This window comes from Girardinichthys multiradiatus, chromosome 12 (genome assembly GCF_021462225.1).
Source record: "Girardinichthys multiradiatus isolate DD_20200921_A chromosome 12, DD_fGirMul_XY1, whole genome shotgun sequence".
Classification (NCBI taxonomy): domain Eukaryota; kingdom Metazoa; phylum Chordata; class Actinopteri; order Cyprinodontiformes; family Goodeidae; genus Girardinichthys; species Girardinichthys multiradiatus.
The window spans coordinates 14,936,104-14,956,271 of record NC_061805.1 but is presented as its reverse complement, the minus strand read 5'-3'; the positions used below and the strand labels follow the sequence as shown (position 1 = coordinate 14,956,271).

The 20,168-nt window shown below is 38.6% G+C and overlaps 1 protein-coding gene across 2 annotated transcripts in view; it reads left to right on the top strand.

Annotated features, from left to right (window-relative positions):
• Positions 1-1,271: 1,271 nt before the first annotated feature.
• ncor2 (nuclear receptor corepressor 2) overlaps positions 1,272-20,168 on the top strand; it is a 129,623-nt gene continuing 110,726 nt past the window's right edge. For both annotated transcript variants that reach the window (XM_047380685.1, XM_047380684.1), the window contains exon 1: positions 1,272-1,484. The gene's annotated coding sequence lies outside the window, so the exon portion shown is untranslated. The remainder of the gene's footprint in view (positions 1,485-20,168) is intronic.

Below are 20,168 nucleotides of genomic sequence, written 5' to 3'. Positions count from 1 at the left end.
TAAAACCCATGTGTGACCTTCTTTCGGGGCTGTTTGTCATCTTAACCACCGAGCGGGTTAAGGACTGGAGCCATCAGCGCTGATCTCTGTAACCTTTCCTCTGTCTTATTTAGAATAAAAGCATTGAGAGTATAGAACAGTTTGAGAGTCATTCCTTTTAAGGGAAAGTGATTGGAAGCAGAGGTGACGCTTCTGGGGAAAAGAATTCTGGGGAGATCAGAGGCATCTGTCCGCCAACAGGGTGCGGTGGCTCGGACAATTACATATGTTAAGATTTTCCTACAGTCAAAATAATATTTGCTGAATCTCTAGCATCTCATCCTTTAGATGAAAAGCTAGAGAAAGTGCCATACAGTGATAGCAGCTGTATGGAGCATAGACTACAGCAGTACTGACACTCGCCCAACTGTTGCTGTGCACTGCCTGTTAGTTGGCTGAACGAAGGCAGCTAAATTTTGCTCTCTTACAAAAAAGACAGATTTGGCTGTGGAAAGTGAAGGAGCATCACCTATCACTGTTATACAGGTAAAACTATTTTAAAACTACTGCAGATTTGCTCCCTAAGCAAAAAGCCAAACTACCTCATATTAGCTTGTTATACTTTATAAAGAGCTGAATGGCAAAAAGGTTTAATATGCAACACAATAAGGACTTGAAAACTACTAAATTAAGTTGTGAATTCTATAGTTTTTATGTGAAAATCTTAGTCAATCTTATAACTGGTATAATCAATGTTTTATCAAAAATGGGAATAATTTTTGCTTTTCTGATTTTCTAAGCAAAAATGCTTAGATCATGAAATTAAATGTTCTTTTAAATTGTTGGTCAATGTTATTATTTTACTCCAGTTTCCCATACTGCGAGAATCTCATAAGCCCAACATCTGGTTACCAGTGTTTCTACACATACACACAAGCAAACGATATACAGATGAATTGCTATACAGTGAATCTAATCTAATCACATCTCAAGCGCACTTTAATTAAAATGTTATACAACATGAACAGCTTTATTAAAAGATCAAAAATTAAGAGGCACTAAATAATTTTTTTTTTTTTCAAGGAAATAAGTATTTTTTTTATTTTCGTAATAGTCTCTTGAACAAATATTTTGCTTCAACAGCACACGGATTGATCGGTGAATTTGTTGTGTGAAGGGGAATTTGCGGTCTTCTAGTAAGGAGGAGGGGCGATAGAGGCTATGGACCTATGGAGAGACAGAAAGGCTGTTCAGCCCCGCAACGGTCTGAGCAGCAGCGGTTCAGGGAGTATCATTACTTGTGCAGGAACTGGCTCGACACCGCAGAAATCTGCTAACGGAGCAAATTTACACGAAAACAACAGTTTCCTGTGGATTAATTCGGGGGCGAGACGTTAACTCGAAGCAAGTAAACCTTTAAGCCACTTTGGATCGATTGACGAGGATTGGACGTCGCCTACTGAACGTTTTTACCACCGAATGGTGTCTCCTGCCCCGCCGCTAAGGTTAGTTAGCTTCCATTGCTGGCTGTCCATTGGTTTGGGGGTCTGCTGTGTTGTTGGATGACGGGGTCCGGCTATTCTTTGGAGAACAAACATACATAGCATTATTGACCTTTTTAAGTCGACACGTTACGGTATAACCGTGCTTTATATTAAACCGATTGGAAATAAACGACTACCAAGTGCTCAATCAACTGGGTCCTCGGACACTAACAGTATTTCCAGTTAGCTGGCCAGCGTCAGCCCGTTAATTATCTTATAAATCAGAAACACGTGCTACATGGCTATGCTAAGCTAGCGAATAGCTCAAGTGTTAGCTAGGCTAGCTGTCAGAGCTGCTGGGTAGCTAGCGCTTGTGTTCTTGAAAGGAAATAAATAAACGGCTGTGTTTATTTTTTTAAAAGCACCACACCATACACAGCAATTGTAGTATTTACTGTAAAAACGTACTGTCAACTATCTAACACGTCCCAGTGTGTTTCTGCGTCTGTTTAAATAGTTTAGCTTGCTATCCAGTTGTAAACAGGGATTTGATACAAGTTTACTTAATGAAGTTTATCATTAGCGTGTGATTGCAGGTGAAATCAGTTTTTTTCTTCATGATTTGGTAATATGTTTTGATTTATGACTGTAGTAAATATGGGGAACAAAGATACAAGTAGACTGAGACGTCAACTCAGATTTGATGCATGAGGACTGAAACTGAACAGTTGATGATGTGCTGTGGTTTTGAAAACCGATCCTAATGCTGACACTTGAAGTTTACGTTGAACCACATCACCAGTCACCAATGAGAGCTGTCATTCTCTCTTGTTTCGAGTAAAATGTGAAAAAAAGATGTTGTAATTCAGTGATGCAGTGCATCTTCGTAGGAAGAACTTTTAAATAATATCAAGATTATGCGTGTAGGGTGCAGATTATGGTGGTCACAGCGTTTCTAAGAACTGAAATTCAGGGGTAATCTAATTTACATCAAAATTTTAAATGTTTGATTGCAGCACATTTGCCTGTATTCAGAATTAATTTCAGAAATTGCCAAAAGTTGTTGATTTATGATGAATATTCAGCCTCTTTAGTTATTTATAGTAAATGTCAGTTAATTAACATGTCCTACATGTCCTAGTCCCTGTTTTAACCAAAGGGTCAAATTTCTTACTCTTAAATATATTCACAAATGCAGTGATGAAGAACATTCTGCCTTGAAACTGAAATACCTTCTGGTTGCATGTTTTGTTTTTTGTTGCAACATAAAAATTAGGAATGTATTCTGAAATTAAGATTGAATACTATTTCCAATCTTTCTTATTATATTATTCTGACCCTGTACAGGCCTATTTAGCCTGTGTTCACATATTAAAGCAATTGGTTTTCGATATAGTTACCTTTTAATATTTTAGTTAACAGAGTATTTTGTTGATTTGAAATAATTTAGCTGGTCTTTGGATCAAAACGTCAACATTACCCCCCCCCCCCCGCTACTTTGCAAACGGGGATTGAAAAAAAATAAGCAAAAGATAACCAATGGTATTCTGGGTATGCTTACTTTACGTTGTCATTGGAAACAAAATCTTTTCAAGGGGATGATGCAATCAGTAGTGTAATCACTACAGAGCTGCAGTTTTGCTCATAGTAACATACCTAATAATAGATATGCCACAAATAACCATTTAGTTTTCTCCTTAATCTGTAGACTAATTTTATAATGTATCTAAATGATTAATATTCCTTCAAAATAGTAATTTTAGTTTATTTCCTTTGTAACAGGCAGATTAAGCATTTTAAACCCATCACAAAATAAAACATAGAAAAGATTTAAGCTTCATTAAAGTATGAAACAACTTAAAGGTTTAACTTGCTAACTCTAGCATGAGAACGATAAATCAAAAGAAGTCCTTATTTATTTATCAATCAATCAATCAATCAATAAAAAAAGACAGACTATACAGCATGTTGGGAATGTCAAATATTAAACTGGAAACAAAAAAATGGGACTAATTTCAATCACGACTGCAGCCCCAAATGCTAAATAATTTCTATTAAAATTTTTTATTCAAAATTTTTATTCCTAATATTGTAATGACCAAGTGTAACATACCCATTTTGTTTATCAATGTTGTTTGAGTTTTTCTATTTTGAAAGCCATTCATCAAGGTGTTAACATCCATTCACTTTAAAGGGATTAAATGAGAACAGATGAGGTTGGCTTTCTAAAGTCTGTACAAAAACACACGCAGGCAGTAATTAAACATGGGTTTAGATTCCAGTCCAAATTTTTAGCTACGGGGAAATGTAGCAGACACACATCGTGGTTAATAGAAGACATTCAGCAGCTAAGGAAAACATGTTATTTATTAAATGTTTTGTAATTGACACAGTATTAGCACCTGACACTCGTGTACTGCACCACTGTCACCAAATTTGAAGAACTCCCAGTTTTCAAGACCCGTTTGGATCTGAAAGTTAAAAAAAGAACAGTTACAACCCGTCTAATTCATCACTGAAGCGGGCGCTTTACTGTTATGAAAGTACAGCTCAGCTGAACCCCCCCATACAAAGCATAGTTTTCTTCCTATGTTTTGTACGAGTCTCATCTGATGAGACTAACTGTGCAGATTGTGTTTTTATGTTCCCAGAACAGTGGGAACATAAAAACACAGTTGTGCGCAGCATAAGACTCTTATATATGATGACCAGAGGAAAAACACCAATCTGTCATAGTGTTGACAGATAAAAATATATACCATGATGCAATTGCATTTATTTTAAACAGGACAGAACCCAATCATGCCTATTCCTGAATAATTTAACATATGGATTATTTTAGTTTTAATAATGTTATAGCATTTGTTGTTTTTATATTTTTGAGTTGAGGAAAAATTTAGAACAATCAGTCACACAATTTAGCGTTGTTTTTTTTTTTTTTGTATCGTCAAACTGGGAATCCACTGACCTGATTTCAGCTGATGAATGAGTTGGCCTGCAGTCAAGCCACTCGTAGCCAACTATCTATTGAAACCAGGTAACAGCCGGTCTCTAGTTGTGGGGTTAACGTCTGACAGGAGATCCTTGTATCAAGTAATGCTCAAACACTAAAAAGAAAACATTACACATGACTGCCCAACCTTAACGCTTCCTGCTGTTGCCTCACAACTGGATTATTTTGGTTCTGTAAATGTTGGCGAATAATTTATTTTGTGTTTTCACGCCTAACAGGAAATACGTGAAAATACGTGAAATCAGTCACTCATAAAATGTTTGTTGTGCCAAAATGTGATGCAAAGTGTTTGTTTTCCTTTCTGGGCAATGCTTACTCCAAGGAACAATGAAATCTACTCAAAGCAAGGTGTAAAAGTTGTTTGTCTTTAGGGGAGAAATGCATATATTTAAACATTTTAGATTTTATTTTTACGCGTTCGAAGGAGAAACATACAGATAAAATCATTACAGCCACACGGATCTGTTGCTTCTGCATAGTAGGCTAAACAGACCTCAAATATGAACCAGGTGCACTTTTTGAAAAACGACAGTTTCGGGTCGTAACATTTATACCAAACTGTGATGTTTTGTTTCGAAAATATTTCTTTTTAATGTGCTTTTCTTACAAAGGCCTATTGATAATGTTAGAAAGGAGAAGCTTTCTGTGTAAGAACAGTATGATAAGCAGTTAGTTTCTTTTGGGGTTTAGATTTACCAATATGTCTCACCTTATTGAACCACTGTGACTTTTCTGGGTCATTCCATCTGCGCCTCTGTAATGAAGGTGACGACGGCCCAACAGCTGTGATGGGAAAGGAGGATGCACAAAATAAGATCATGCTCATACCTGTCATGTATTTGCTGCTTTCACAATTTTTTAGGTCACAGACTTGCTTGATTTAGGTCGGTAGGTTGTTTTTTTTTACAGTATTATGGTTTGAACAAGTCACCCACTGTGTTTTACACAAAATAGCTAGAAATAAGCGACTCGTAAGATCAAAAATGTATTTTTGACATTTGGTACCAGACTTTTTTGGGTACAAAATAGATTTGTCTTTTACTTTTAGTCATCTATTTATTCATGTTTTTATATTTTAATTTATCTTATTAAAAGATTAATGGAAAACAAATATAGGTTTTTAATAATTTGTGCTTTTAGTTCAGGTCACACGGGCCAATCAACAACTGCCAATGATGTGACATCAGGAATGGAAGTAGAATTGTCCTTGAGAAAAACTCATTTGAAATCATCTAATTTAAAATTTTATTTATGCAAAAATATTAAATAAATGACACAGATATCCACTCATAAAACAAAATTCTGTTATACGTGTTCACTATTTTAACTTGGTGGTGGCACGTTCAGATGAAAATTATACCATTTCCGAGAATGGAGTGCTGCGCTGCGTACGTCTCCCCCACCGTGGCAGAGCGTCACTGTTAAGGCGGCCTCTAGTTAAGGTGCTGCCGGGCATCAGATTTCCATCAAAATACGTAAGACGAGCAGCATGCCTGAATGATTTATTTTAATGCCTTGGATACTGGACTATGTGATATATACTGGTAAAACCTACCTAACATGTAAAATCTGTGAAAAATTATTAATATGTCATTAATCAAGTGAAAAACAAAAATCCTTTACACAATTCTCAGATGTAAAACGGCTGGTCTGTCAATGCAAATTGTATTTACATACAAAGCTGAAAATTAACCGCTGTAAAAGTGATGACGTCAGCTACGCGACTCGCTGGCTCACAAGGAATCCCAATTTACCCAAGAGCCCACTGAAAGTAGTCTAGTTTGTTCAGGGGACTTAAGCTATCACGTTTAATGAGAGTCAGCTAGCTCCAATCATGGATCAGAACCACCATCAGTGGGACTAATATACAGTTGAATTAATTTATGTATGATATATGTGCATTTTAAGGTCATTTATCTCTGCAATTCATTAGAATACTTTACTGTAGTTTGCTTGAGGATATGAATATACACTGTACAGGTCCTTCTCAAAATATTAGCATATTGTGATACAGTTCATTATTTTCCATAATGTCATGATGAAAATTTAACATTCATATATTTTAGATTCATTGCACACTAACTGAAATATTTCAGGTCTTTTATTGTCTTAATACGGATGATTTTGGCATACAACTCATGAAAACCCAAAATTCCTATCTCACAAAATTAGCATATCATTAAAAGGGTCTCTAAACGAGCTATGAACCTAATCATCTGAATCAACAAGTTAACTCTAAACACCTGCAAAAGATTCCTGGGGCCTTTAAAACTCCCAGCCTGGTTCATCACTCAAAACCCCAATCATGGGTAAGACTGCCGACCTGACTGCTGTCCAGAAGGCCACTATTGACACCCTCAAGCAAGAGGGTAAGACACAGAAAGAAATTTCTGAACGAATAGGCTGTTCCCAGAGTGCTGTATCAAGGCACCTCAGTGGGAAGTCTGTGGGAAGGAAAAAGTGTGGCAGAAAACGCTGCACAACGAGAAGAGGTGACCGGACCCTGAGGAAGATTGTGGAGAAGGGCCGATTCCAGACCTTGGGGGACTTGCGGAAGCAGTGGACTGAGTCTGGAGTAGAAACAACCAGAGCCACCGTGCACAGGCGTGTGCAGGAAATGGGCTACAGGTGCCGCATTCCCCAGGTCAAGCCACTTTTGAACCAGAAACAGCGGCAGAAGCGCCTGACCTGGGCTACAGAGAAGCAGCACTGGACTGTTGCTCTGTGGTCCAAAGTACTTTTTTCGGATGAAAGCAAATTCTGCATGTCATTCGGAAATCAAGGTGCCAGAGTCTGGAGGAAGACTGGGGAGAAGGAAATGCCAAAATGCCAGAAGTCCAGGGTCAAGTACCCACAGTCAGTGATGGTCTGGGGTGCCGTGTCAGCTGCTGGTGTTGGTCCGCTGTGTTTTATCAATGGCAGGGTCAATGCAGCTAGCTATCAGGAGATTTTGGAGCACTTCATGCTTCCATCTGCTGAAAAGCTTTATGGAGATGAAGATTTCATTTTTCAGCACGACCTGGCACCTGCTCACAGTGCCAAAACCACTGGTAAGTGGTTTACTGACCATGGTATCACTGTGCTCAATTGGCCTGCCAACTCTCCTGACCTGAACCCCATAGAGAATCTGTGGGATATTGTGAAGAGAACGTTGAGAGACTCAAGACCCAACACTCTGGATGAGCTAAAGGCCGCTATCGAAGCATCCTGGGCCTCCATAAGACCTCAGCAGTGCCACAGGCTGATTGCCTCCATGCCACGCCACATTGAAGCAGTCATTTCTGCAAAAGGATTCCCAACCAAGTATTGAGTGCATAACTGTACATGATTATTTGAAGGTTGACGTTTTTTATATTAAAAACACTTTTCTTTTATTGGTCGGATGAAATATGCTAATTTTGTGAGATAGGAATTTTGGGTTTTCATGAGTTGTATGCCAAAATCATCCGTATTAAGACAATAAAAGACCTGAAATATTTCAGTTAGTGTGCAATGAATCTAAAATATATGAATGTTAAATTTTCATCATGACATTATGGAAAATAATGAACTTTATCACAATATGCTAATATTTTGAGAAGGACCTGTATACAGATTTTGGATATTGAGAATGTGTATTTTTCATTTGCCATTATCCATGCATTGACAATATAGTCTTCCAAAGCAAATACCTTTATTTATTTTCCCATGTTTTCTTGAGCCTTTCTGTTTTGGTATATTTTTATGTGAGCAAACTGTTAAGGTCTTAATAGTCATTAAGAGTTGGTCCCAGGTTAAGGATTGACTGGCAGCGGTTCCAGTCCTGCTTTAAGAATGTTTGGATTCTCCTGGTGTATCCAGGCCGGTGTAAAGAGTTGGTTATTTTAAGATGAGGAGGTATAAGAATTATTGTGTTTCATGGGATTTGTGAAGATTCCCAATTTTCTAATTTTTAAGAAAATTTGAAGAGGTTGTCGTTCATTTAGCTGGTTGAAAGCTTTATTTTCTACTTGTAGATATAAAGTATTCAGAACCATAGTACATTTCCAGCTCTTTTCTTTAGCTCATCAAATATTTTAGGACTGTCTTCTAACTTTATTACTGTGATTATTTAGAGGTGTGAATCTTTCCTGTTTTGCTACAGTTACATGTTATCTTTTATTATCTTAATGCATCTAGAGATGAAGTATCTTTTCCACCATCAGAAAGATGTGTGACGTTGTATACATCTTTGTGAAATCCACACTTGGATCAGTATGAATTGAGTGTTAATCTTACTCATTAGTGGGATGCACCTGGGAGGTTTTGTTTCTGAGGAATGTTGTGTGTGACTCAGTGTGGTAGCACATCATGAACAAACAGGGCTGTTGCTGTATCTCATATTACTCATGATCAAAGCGCCATTTAATGGCAAGCAACACTAGATTAATTCTAGTGGTAACCTGTGGGAAGATGAGCAGTTTTGTTATTTTGTGTGATTGCAAAATAGAAAGGCTGTGGCTGGAACCAGCTATCTAATCATCGTTGACGTTGGTTAATGCATTATCTCCTTAGCCCTCCTCTATAGGCTGGCAGCCTGCAAAGTCAAGACTTTGCTCTCATCTTAAATAAGCTTCTGTTCTTGTAGTTAGGATGCAGTCCTCAAAGGGTCGGGGGGTATATGTCGGGTTTCATGGCCGAGGTGTTGATGGGGTCTGGAGGTCAGCTTGTTTCTACATCTGTCACTGTGTTGTCTCAAAAGCAGCAAAGAATTTATCTGTCCTTCCAGAAAACTCAATTCATCACAGTAGTTTTTGATTTTCACCAAAAAAAAACCTATTTTGGTGGTACTCTACGCACTGATATCGAGTTATACCAAAGTTAAAAAACGGTATGGTCTAGAAAGAGCTGAGATTTTCTCATTTTTGTAGGGATTATAGACAATGTGTTGGTGTGACTAGAGTTTTCTCTGTATGCAGCAAACAGTTACTGTGTCCTTCTGGTCAGCTGGCTGAAAGAGGGATTGTACCCTTTATCCTATGTCTACTGGTAAAGTAGTACGCATAGGCCTGAAGGACCAGGAGTGCCTCAGAAGTCGTACTACAGAATGTGCTGTCTTTGCATAGGATACACATGGCAAAAGTGCTTATTTGAGCTTTTTTCCATTCAACCATTTAGTTTTATACATATAAAGGTGTTTGAGTCATCCATTTTGGTCGCACAGTTTGACATATGCAGCTCAACAGACATCGCAGCTCTGACGTCACCGGGATTATAAATCCGCCGAACAAAAAAAGTTTCGTTGCCATCTCCCGCGTGTCTCGTGGGACGACGCAACAGAGGGGCATATGTGGAGGATTTTACCATTTTTATTTATTTTTTTCCCTTTGAGGTGATCACGGACGTGAGATCCCCCCCCCTTGTTTTTCTTCAGACCTGATCCATCCTCAACTGGTGAAGAGAAGAAATCAATGTCAAAGTAATTTTGTTCTTTTTATGTTAAACTGGATAGGTGCATTTAGAAGTCTGGGCAAGATGAGGCATAGTTAAGGTGATTTAGAATCACCAGTAGTTAATCTAAGGTATCAACCTGTTGCAAGGAATACTGATAGAAGTGTTTTATGCTGAGTGGTGTTTTGATTTGCTGCGCAAGCACTGCTGAATCGTGCGTGTTCATGTTTTTGTCCGGCTGATCCTAAATCAGCCAAGAGTTAGAAGTTGGACCTTTAAAAGTTTTTCATTCAAAGCAACTGCGGTCTGGGCCTCGTGGTCTGACCATTCCTTTGTTCCAGTTTTCATTACTGGAGTTTTTCCACTGAGTTCCTGCCTCAGAGTTTTATGACTCTTTGTTCCAGATGGTAGTGGCCATTTTACCTGCAATCAAGACATCAACACACCAGGAGGATTTCACTTTCCTTTGAACCCAAATTGCACATTTTGTCCATAAAACTGCTGGTTTGATCTTCATAGACACTAAATGCGCATATATTTTTTTGTATTATTGTTAGGTAGTCATTTTTATCTCCTTTGTGTAGAACAGTGCATGTTTGTTAGGTGAAGGTTTTTGGACCAGAATAATGGTATATCAGGATTATTTGGCTTCAATAAATCTTCATATATATAATTAAGAGAAGCGTTTGTGTTTGTTTCGTGCAAGAATGATTTATTTGTCAAAACAAGTTCGAAGTTCCCTCACCTTCAGTGAAGCGGTTGAATAAACAGTGACATTTTGTGGTTTTGGTTAATAATTTATCAATTATTAATGATGAATAGCTAATTGTAATTATTAAAGAGCTTTGAGCCCATAGTCACAACACCAGAGGACATCTCTGATTTCTATTCGTAAGTAATGATTTCTGGTTAAGAAATTATTTTTCCTGAATTATGATTTTTAATTATGATTTTGGATAAATATTAATTAATCAATAATTATAATTCTTACAAAGGTAAAACTATTAGATAATTCTCATTGACTGCTGACTAAAAATGCTGCTTGATATTTTTGCTGCTTGATAATTTTTCTAATACCAAGCTTCTCAGGGACATTGTTCAAAGTCCTTCTGTGTTCCTAGAGAGGTTTCATTTAAAACATCAGATCCATTTGTTTGCTGGCATTAGCTGTTTAATTGAGGTGCGTCTTATTTTATTCATAAGGCTGTTCTGTTTTCATTTTTGTTTTGATGAGAGGGAAGTTGCTGTTAGAACCAGTCACCCATATCAAAACCGTGTAAATGAGAGCCAAATACCATCTTAGCAGAGATTAGAAATAGCTCTGGGGTAAGTGACTGGGGTAAGTTTACTTGACTATGTTACGCCATCCAGATGAAGGCATGCTATAGGACATTACTCTCGTTTGTGTTTAGGCCACGGTTTTGGGCAGTATTTATTTCTTATTAACCTAAGCCTTTTATCATGAATGCAAGTTACAGCACAGCTGTTTTTCCATAAAGCATGTTAGTAGTGGCAGCCAAGACGCAAGAAAATATGGGTGACAATGCCATGTTATAAGGTTTAATTACAGGCAAGTGTGCTTCTGTTGGGAGTGCAGCATGTCATATAACCTGACACATAGACTTAATCAATGACATTTCAGTTTAGTCCTCTGCATCCTGCTGGTATTAAGACTGACCTAAATTTCATATTGTCCAACTCACTAAGCCACACTGTCAAAAATTCAACTAAAATTCATCGTTGCACCTGCTGGATCTGTTTAAAATCAAGTAAAATTTGCATGCATACAGGCAATAAAACTCGATCAATGTACCCATAAGTACACAGTCACAATATACACACACCCTGGCATCCTTGCATGCATAAATGGAAGATCTGTACTGCAGCGTTCATGGATGACAAACGGAGACACTCGGGTTGCATGCTGCCATACAGAAGAACATTTCAAAGCTCTTGAATAATTAAGTAGCAGTGCAGGAAGTAGGTCACCACAGTAGACGAGTTCACTCCTCAGTTTTATTCCTTGGTGGTGAGAATGGAGAACTGAATGTCAGAACTGCTTCGACAAGAGGGTCAACAGATAGGTCGTCATTTTGACTGATAGGGTCAAAAAAATTCTGTCATAAAGTAATTTTTTTCTGTCACTTTATTTTTTTAAATGATAAGAATTAAACTTTCAGTAGCATTTATTGTCATTTATTTTAAGTTCTGCATGTTTGTACATCCTCAAACAAACCCGTTTCTCATATTGGCAGATTTGCATGTCGGAGAAAATCTTTTCATTCTCTCTCCTCAGAGCTCCTGCTCCCATTGAACTCAGGCCTAACCTCCTTGCTGCTACTTGCTTGCTCCATAGTTGCCGAGGGCTGATTACTTCTTTGCTCTTCATCTTCCACTGTATCAGTCCCTCTTTTTTCACCTCTTTTATCAACACCATTGTTGTTATGGGCTTTTTGAAGAAACGTCGGACACTCAGATACCATGACATTTTTCCGAGTAAAGCCAACAAGGTCATTCATCAGGTGAGAAAACACAGAATTAATATTCTAACTCGGTACTAAGTGGTCAGGGGTGTTTTGAATTGCAATCTCTCAAAGTGACAAATGGCCTTCAGATTTTTCTGTCACCGTTTAAAAAACAGTCAAAAACAAACATTTTCAGATAAAAGGAGGTCAAAGTTGGAGCCTTTATGGTTGGGTCCAGAAGTATTTGCGGCTGTGGCATAATATTAACTGAGGTTCGGTGGTTCGTCTTATTTGATTGGGCAATCGGTAATAACTTTGTCGTTTTAATGCACATTGCTTTGTGGCTTGTGATGGCTCCTCGTATACCATATATATACCATATGGAGAGTGACAGAACTCGGAGTTGACAGACTTCGGCAACACTTGAAGAAACCGAGATGAATCCCACAAGTAGAAACTCATGGGTCTTTAATAAAATCGGTTTACTGATAATTGCTGAAGTACACACTTGTTCAGGTTGTGACCACCACCCTCTCAGCCTTTGATAATGCTACGATTTTCCATGCTAAATGGACATTTTTATCTAGTTACTCGAGGTACTGCTCTGCTGCCTCTTCTACTATGAACTTAAAACTGTGAAAGGGTTGTCAAAAAACAATAGCCAGATACAAATTAAAACAAAAAATTGTAGCTGATGGATACTGTTGCGTTTGAGTGCTGATATCTATGGTAGTTGACAGGTGCAAATGCGCCAAAAACAACACAAACAGTGATGCAAACTCCATCATTCATGAATGACACAAACTCTAAAACACACAAAGGTAAAAATCCAATCCTACAGAAACATTTAAAAGCTGTGACCCACGTTGGGAGGCCTTAGTCCTCGATGCATGCCGTCGCAGGTTCGAGTCCTGGCCTATTGACCTTTGCTGCATCTCTTCCCCCTTCTCCACCCCTTTCCTGTCAGCTCATTGTCCAAAAATGAGAAACTAAAGGCCACTAGTGCTGCAAAAAATATTGGAAAAGGCTCATAAGGATGGATCTGTTTCCTCTACATCATTCTTGCTTGTACATGTAGACTAACAGACCTGATGTTTATACCCGAATAACTTGTTGATCAGTTCAAATCATTTGCCTTTTCATGTAGCAAAATTGGCTTTTTCCTCATGTGTTTGTGATACATACTTTATCAGGATATTTACTGTATCAGGAAGCTCCTCACAGAAGGTGTGTAGAAGTCTGCTGGACTTTAATTTGACATAACAGAAAAGAGTTAATTACATGATTTTTATTCCTTGATTTCCTGTTTTTGCTTCCTTAAACCTTCCATAAGCCTTTCTATAAACTGCTCACCTCTCTGGCTTTTAAAACTATTTAGTTTGAACTTTGAATCTGGATTATCTTTTAACAACCATAAAACTACACATGACTATAAACTATTTTGTTGAAAAAACCTATATGATCTTGTTAATGACTGGTCTGAAAAATAAAGGCTATGTTCACTCTTGAGCAGCTCTTCAGTCTACTGGGAAATTTGGCCAGCTTGCTCTGGAGGTTAAACATCTGACCTCTTGGAGAAGAATTGTAACTTGGCATGATGTTGTGAATGGGCATGTCTTGAAGAAACGATCTTGTTTTTTTACCAACTTCTTTTAGCTGTTCATGCCAAAGATTGCATAAAAGAGCCTGTTTTACCATATGTTGTGGGTTAGCAGCATTGGCGTCTAATATACAATCATTCCCAGACCTTGTACACACTTAACTGCCAAAGAAAAAACAGAAGAGGGGCCTAAACCGGTCTGTAAAACACATTTCAAGCCAAATGTCAAATTCTTTGTGGTAATTTGGCACAAAAAGGTGGTTAGATCTTGGAGTAACAATTACCAACCTCACCTTATAATTTGGGTATAAATGCCTACAAGGTTTGGCTGAGGGTTGGCCCTTGAAGCCCTCAATTGTTATGTAATGGTAAAATGAACAATCAGAATGAAAGAGTTTTTTTTTCTATAAAATGGTGTATGTGGGTGTGTGTATGTGTGTGTGTCTGTGTGTGTGTGTGTGTATTGGGAATAATTTGTTTATCATCAACAAAAGGCTTTCACTTGAACGCACTGAATTTGATTGAAGTTGAAACTTGTCACCTTGTTCTGCATTGCAACTAGATGTCGTTTTGAGCATTTGTATTCAGCAGGTAGTGTGATCAGCATGCTGTTGGTAGATCTGCTTGCAGTGGATATTATGTCTACAGGCCTTTTCACCTCTATCCATACCGCTGCTTTAGGTGCCCAGCTTACTCCTTTTTACCAAATGATCAGTGTTTAACTCGCCTGTTGTAGCTACATGCGCTGTTTAAATTGTACAAACAGAGACATTATGGGGAAAAAGAAAATCTTGTTTGCTTGTTTTTGCAATGGAACAGCTAGACACATAGTTTGGGGATGAATTTCTACATTTATTATTAGGTGCTCTTGTGAGAAGTAAGTACTTTCAACAATTGCTTACCTGGCAAGAGGAAAAGTCAAGTATTCAGGAGATGATTATGCTTTGATTTAATGTTTGGACTGATGACGGATCACAGGCTATAAGATAGGTTTGCTGTCGATGTGTTTAGAGGAAATGTGATAAATCTGTGTGCAACTGACACTTCTATAGTGAAATGCTTAAAAAATATATTTCAATCTTAACCCATTTTAAATTGTGAAAACGAAGTACACTTAGTCGGACAGCCAGACTAAAATGTTTAGAGGATTGGGATGGGAATTCAATGCATTCATTTTGGTTTAATAATTATAGATTAGACAATCTGTTTAAAAAAAAAAAAAAACATGTTTCTCTGGTCTCTCGTTTCTGGCCCACCCACCAGTGACACTGGTGCCAACACCCCATTCTGGTAGGTGATGGTATTGCTCCTAAACCTTGTTTACCAGCTGCGAAGATCATGCACAGGATGTATTGAGTACCGCTTTAAGCCTAGGGTATCACCTAAAGCAAAACAGGCTGTAAGCACACACATCAGAGCTAGGTTTAGCTACAGCAGGCCTGGTTCAGATTAAATCTATGTCTGTGTGTGTTTAAGTTCATCTATATGTGTTCTTAATTAGGATAAGCAGGGATGGGTGGATGTGTGGATGGACGAAGGTAACACTTAATATTCACTATGTACGCTTACAAAGCCTCAAATTAGATCATACCACTGCTAGCATAGCATAGAAACTCTGCTCTGATGCCCTTTGCATGCCTTGCTAAATGCATTCAGTTTTTACTGAATTTGTCAATATGGAACAAGTGATGAATTGTTTCTTGTTATAGTAAAATCGCTGGGGCAAAAAAATGTTTTCCTGCTGTCAGAATGAGTGAACAGAAGGCGTTTTGGTACTGTGCCCTCATAGTTATGAGGGGCAAAGGCAGAGTCATGCATCACTTCCCATAGTGAGTTGAAGGTTTTGCTGCTAGTAATAGTTCCTTTAAGCAGAATTCTTGTCCCAGAGTATTTCTTTTCCTGACTCTGTTCATAAAAGCCTGATTAGATTGACACGTTTTTGAACCAGTCTCTATAGGCCGGGACTGGCCACCAGTCTCAAGGTGTATACCAACGATTTACAAAGTTAACTGTTTCAAACCTACCCAAAGTTTAAAAACATTTATTTGAGATGTCAGATAAAGTCCTGGGGTGTTTAGAGTTTCTGGGGGTAAGGAGTAACGGAGCATTGCCCCTGCTCTACCCATTGCTGCACACGGCTGGTCATCTGGAAACTATACTGCACACCCCGCCTCCCTCGAGGTCAAAGAGCTTTCCACTTTAACCCGTTTGGCCATTTTTGTAGTTGGATAGCAGAGATACAGTTATCTAGCAGTGCAGAAACAAGACAAAAATGGCAAAAACAATGCAAAACAGTTTATGTAAAAATACTATTTAAAACACCCAGTACGGTTCTGTCCTCAAGGAGCTAAAAGCAGCACACAGCGCTAACATAAGCAGAAGACATGATGCTACTGCTATCAAAACAATGGCCTGGATGTCATATCAATACAATTCATGTCTAGAATAAAGTTTGGTGTCATTTTAGCTTCATTTGCAGCTTCCCTTTGCTGTGTTCGTCGATTCCACAGACAGAAGGAACTGACCCCTTAATCAGGGGTCGAGTGAAGGCACTCTGCCTTGAAGTGGGGGAAATAGGAATTTCCCCACTGATGTGGGAACATTCCCATGAAAAATAAAATTTATCGAGGCACTTCGAAGAAGTTCTGATGCTGGGGGCAATGTAATGAATTGTGTGGGTTAATACAACCAACAACCAAACATTTAGACTTGTCTATTTGCAGCGTTGGCATACTTGAGCTTGGCCTACAAAATCACAGCAAGAAATAAAAATGGCGGATATGGTAATTAGTTAGCTGGAAGTCCATGACCCTATTTAGCTGTTCTGCAGCATGCGCACTCCAGCATGCTCTGCTGTCTTGCCACCATTCTATGTAATGCCCACTGTTGGTGACTCATGCTTGGTTCCCAAAACTGGTGGAAAGACGTGTCTGTGCTCAACATAACACCAAAGTTTGAAGGCATGCGAACCAAATTGGTTCAAGAACTATAGTTCCTTTGGTGGAAAACCGCTAAGAAAGACTGAGTGGTGTGGAGCTGTGAAACCTAAATAGAGCCAGTAGAAAAGGGGCATTAGTTGCTATGCTCCTCAGCTCTGGAACAAACTCTCAGAAAACCTGCAATGTGAAAAAACTGTGGGTTCCTTCCTCAAGTAAGGACTGAAAACACTTACTGCAGCCTTTAATGCAACAGTCTCACTAGTAAACTGCACAATCACTGAGTGATCGAAGCATGAGTTTCAAGATTAAACATGCATTTCAAACATTTCTCTCATGCAATGTTTTTTAAATAGTTTTTGTTACTTTTGTTTGTCATTTGATTTACTGTAAAGCGCTTTGGATTGCTTGGTGCATGGATGGTGCAGTATACAGGTCCTTCTCAAAATATTAGAATATTGTGATAAAGTTAATTATTTTCCATAATGTCATGATGAAAATTTAACATTCATATATTTTAGATTCATTGCACACTAACTGAAATATTTCAGGTCTTTTATTGTCTTAATATGGATGATTGTGGCATACAGCTCATGAAAACCCAAAATTCCTATCTCACAAAATTAGCATATTTCATCCGACCAATAAAAGAAAAGTGTTTTTAATACAAAAAACGTCAACCTTCAAATAATCATGTACAGTTATGCACTCAATACTTGGTCGGGAATCCTTTTGCAGAAATGACTGCTTCAATGCGGCGTGGCATGGAGGCAATCAGCCTGTGGCACTGCTGAAGTCTTATGGAGGTCCAGGATGCTTCGATAGCGGCCTTTAGCTCATCCAGAGTGTTGGGTCTTGAGTCTCTCAACGTTCTCTTCACAATATCCCACAGATTCTCTATGGGGTTCAGGTCAGGAGAGTTGGCAGGCCAATTGAGCACAGTGATACCATGGTCAGTAAACCATTTACCAGTGGTTTTGGCACTGTGAGCAGGTGCCAGGTCGTGCTGAAAAATGAAATCTTCATCTCCATAAAGCTTTTCAGCAGATGGAAGCATGAAGTGCTCCAAAATGTCCTGATAGCTAGCTGCATTGACCCTGCCCTTGATAAAACACAGTAGACCAACACCAGCAGCTGACACGGCACCCCAGACCATCACTGACTGTGGGTACTTGACACTGGACTTCTGGCATTTTGGCATTTCCTTCTCCCCAGTCTTCCTCCAGACTCTGGCACCTTGATTTCCGAATGACATGCAGAATTTGCTTTCATCCAAAAAAAGTACTTTGGACCACTGAGCAACAGTCCAGTGCTGCTTCTCTGTAGCCCAGGTCAGACGCTTCTGCCGCTGTTTCTGGTTCGAAAGTGGCTTGACCTGGGGAAAGCGGCACCTGTAGCCCATTTCCTGCACACGCCTGTGCACGGTGGCTCTGGATGTTTCTACTCCAGACTCAGTCCACTGCTTCCGCATGTCCCCCAAGGTCTGGAATCGGCCCTTCTCCACAATCTTCCTCAGGGTCCGGTCACTTCTTCTCGTTGTGCAACGATTTCTGCCACACCTTTTCCTTCCCACAGACTTCCCACTGAGGTGCCTTGATACAGCACTCTGGGAACAGCCTATTCGTTCAGAAATTTCTTTCTGTGTCTTACCCTCTTGCTTGAGGGTGTCAATAGTGGCCTTCTGGACAGCAGTCAGGTCGGCAGTCTTACCCATGATTGGGGTTTTGAGTGATAAACCAGGCTGGGAGTTTTAAAGGCCTCAGGAATCTTTTGCAGGTGTTTAGAGTTAACTCGTTGATTCATATGATTAGGTTCATAGCTCGTTTAGAGACCCTTTTAATGATATGCTAATTTTGTGAGATAGGAATTTTGGGTTTTCATGAGCTGTATGCCAAAATCATCCGTATTAAGACAATAAAAGACCTGAAATATTTCAGTTAGTGTGCAATGAATGCAAAATATATGAATGTTAAATTTTCATCATTACATTATGGAAAATGATGAACTTTATCACAATATGCTAATATTTTGAGAAGGACCTGTACAGTAGGGAGAACAAGCATTTGATGGACTGCCAATTTTGCAGGTTTTCCCACTTGCAAAGGATGAAGAAGTCTTTAATTTTTATCATAGATACTCTTCAACTGTGAATGAATCTAAAACTAAAATCCAGAAAATCACATTGTGTGATTTTTAAGTAATTAGTTTGCATTTTTTTGCAAGTTATAATTATTTGAAAATAATTATTAGAAAAACCAAACTTAATATTTGATACAAAAACCTGTGTTTGCAATTCCAGATATCAGACATTTCCTGTAGTTCTTGACGAGGTTTGCACACACTGCAGCAGGGATTTTGGGCCACTCCTCCATACAGATCTTCTCCAGATCCTTCAGGTTTTGGGGCGGTCGCTGGGCAATACGGACCTTCAGCTCCCTCCAAAGATTTTTGATTGGGTTCGGTTCTGGAGACTGGCTAGACCACAGGACTTTGAGATGTTTCTTATGGAGCCACTCCTTAGTTGCCCTGGCTGTGATTCGGGTCGTTATCATGCTGGAAGACCCAGCCACGACCTATCTTCAATGCCCTTACTGAGGGAAGGAGGTTGTTGGCTAAGACTGAAAATTGTTTCGATAGAAATTGAAAGTTTTAGCAATTTTGAGGCTGCAACGTCTTAAAACCTTTCTATAACTTGATCCTGGTAAGCAGCTGAAGCCTTAGTAATATCTTTTTTATTTAGAATGCATTTCTTTTACATTCTGTAGGCACACTTAAATAACAAAGACTCATCTAATGTCTTAATCTTGTTTAGGTTTAATTGCATGATGTTTTATTTTCATCTTTACAATTTAATTGAACTGACTCATGTGGTTGGAAATGCCACACAGTTCTGTTATTGGACATAATCTATTTGCTTATCAGTGTCTTAGTTAGGGCTGCACAACATATCAAGAATTTATCACTATATCATGGCACCCAAAATCAATAATGCAAAGAGCTGCTTGGACTTATATGAGTGCACTTAATAAATAGGAAATGAGTGCATAGTGCTAATTTAGATAAGTGCTGTGCATTTAGGCTGTCTATACCTGTAATAGTTTTGGTAATGTTCTGTCAAAGTCATTAAGAAACTACACCTATGTTGTTTCTTTTCCAAATTTGCAGATGTAGCTGGAAGTGAACGTTTCTATAAAACCATGTTGTTGAAATGAAAGCAATGAATTTAATTATTTTCCCAGAACCTGGATAGACTATATCTGCAAATAATCCAAAGCAGGAACA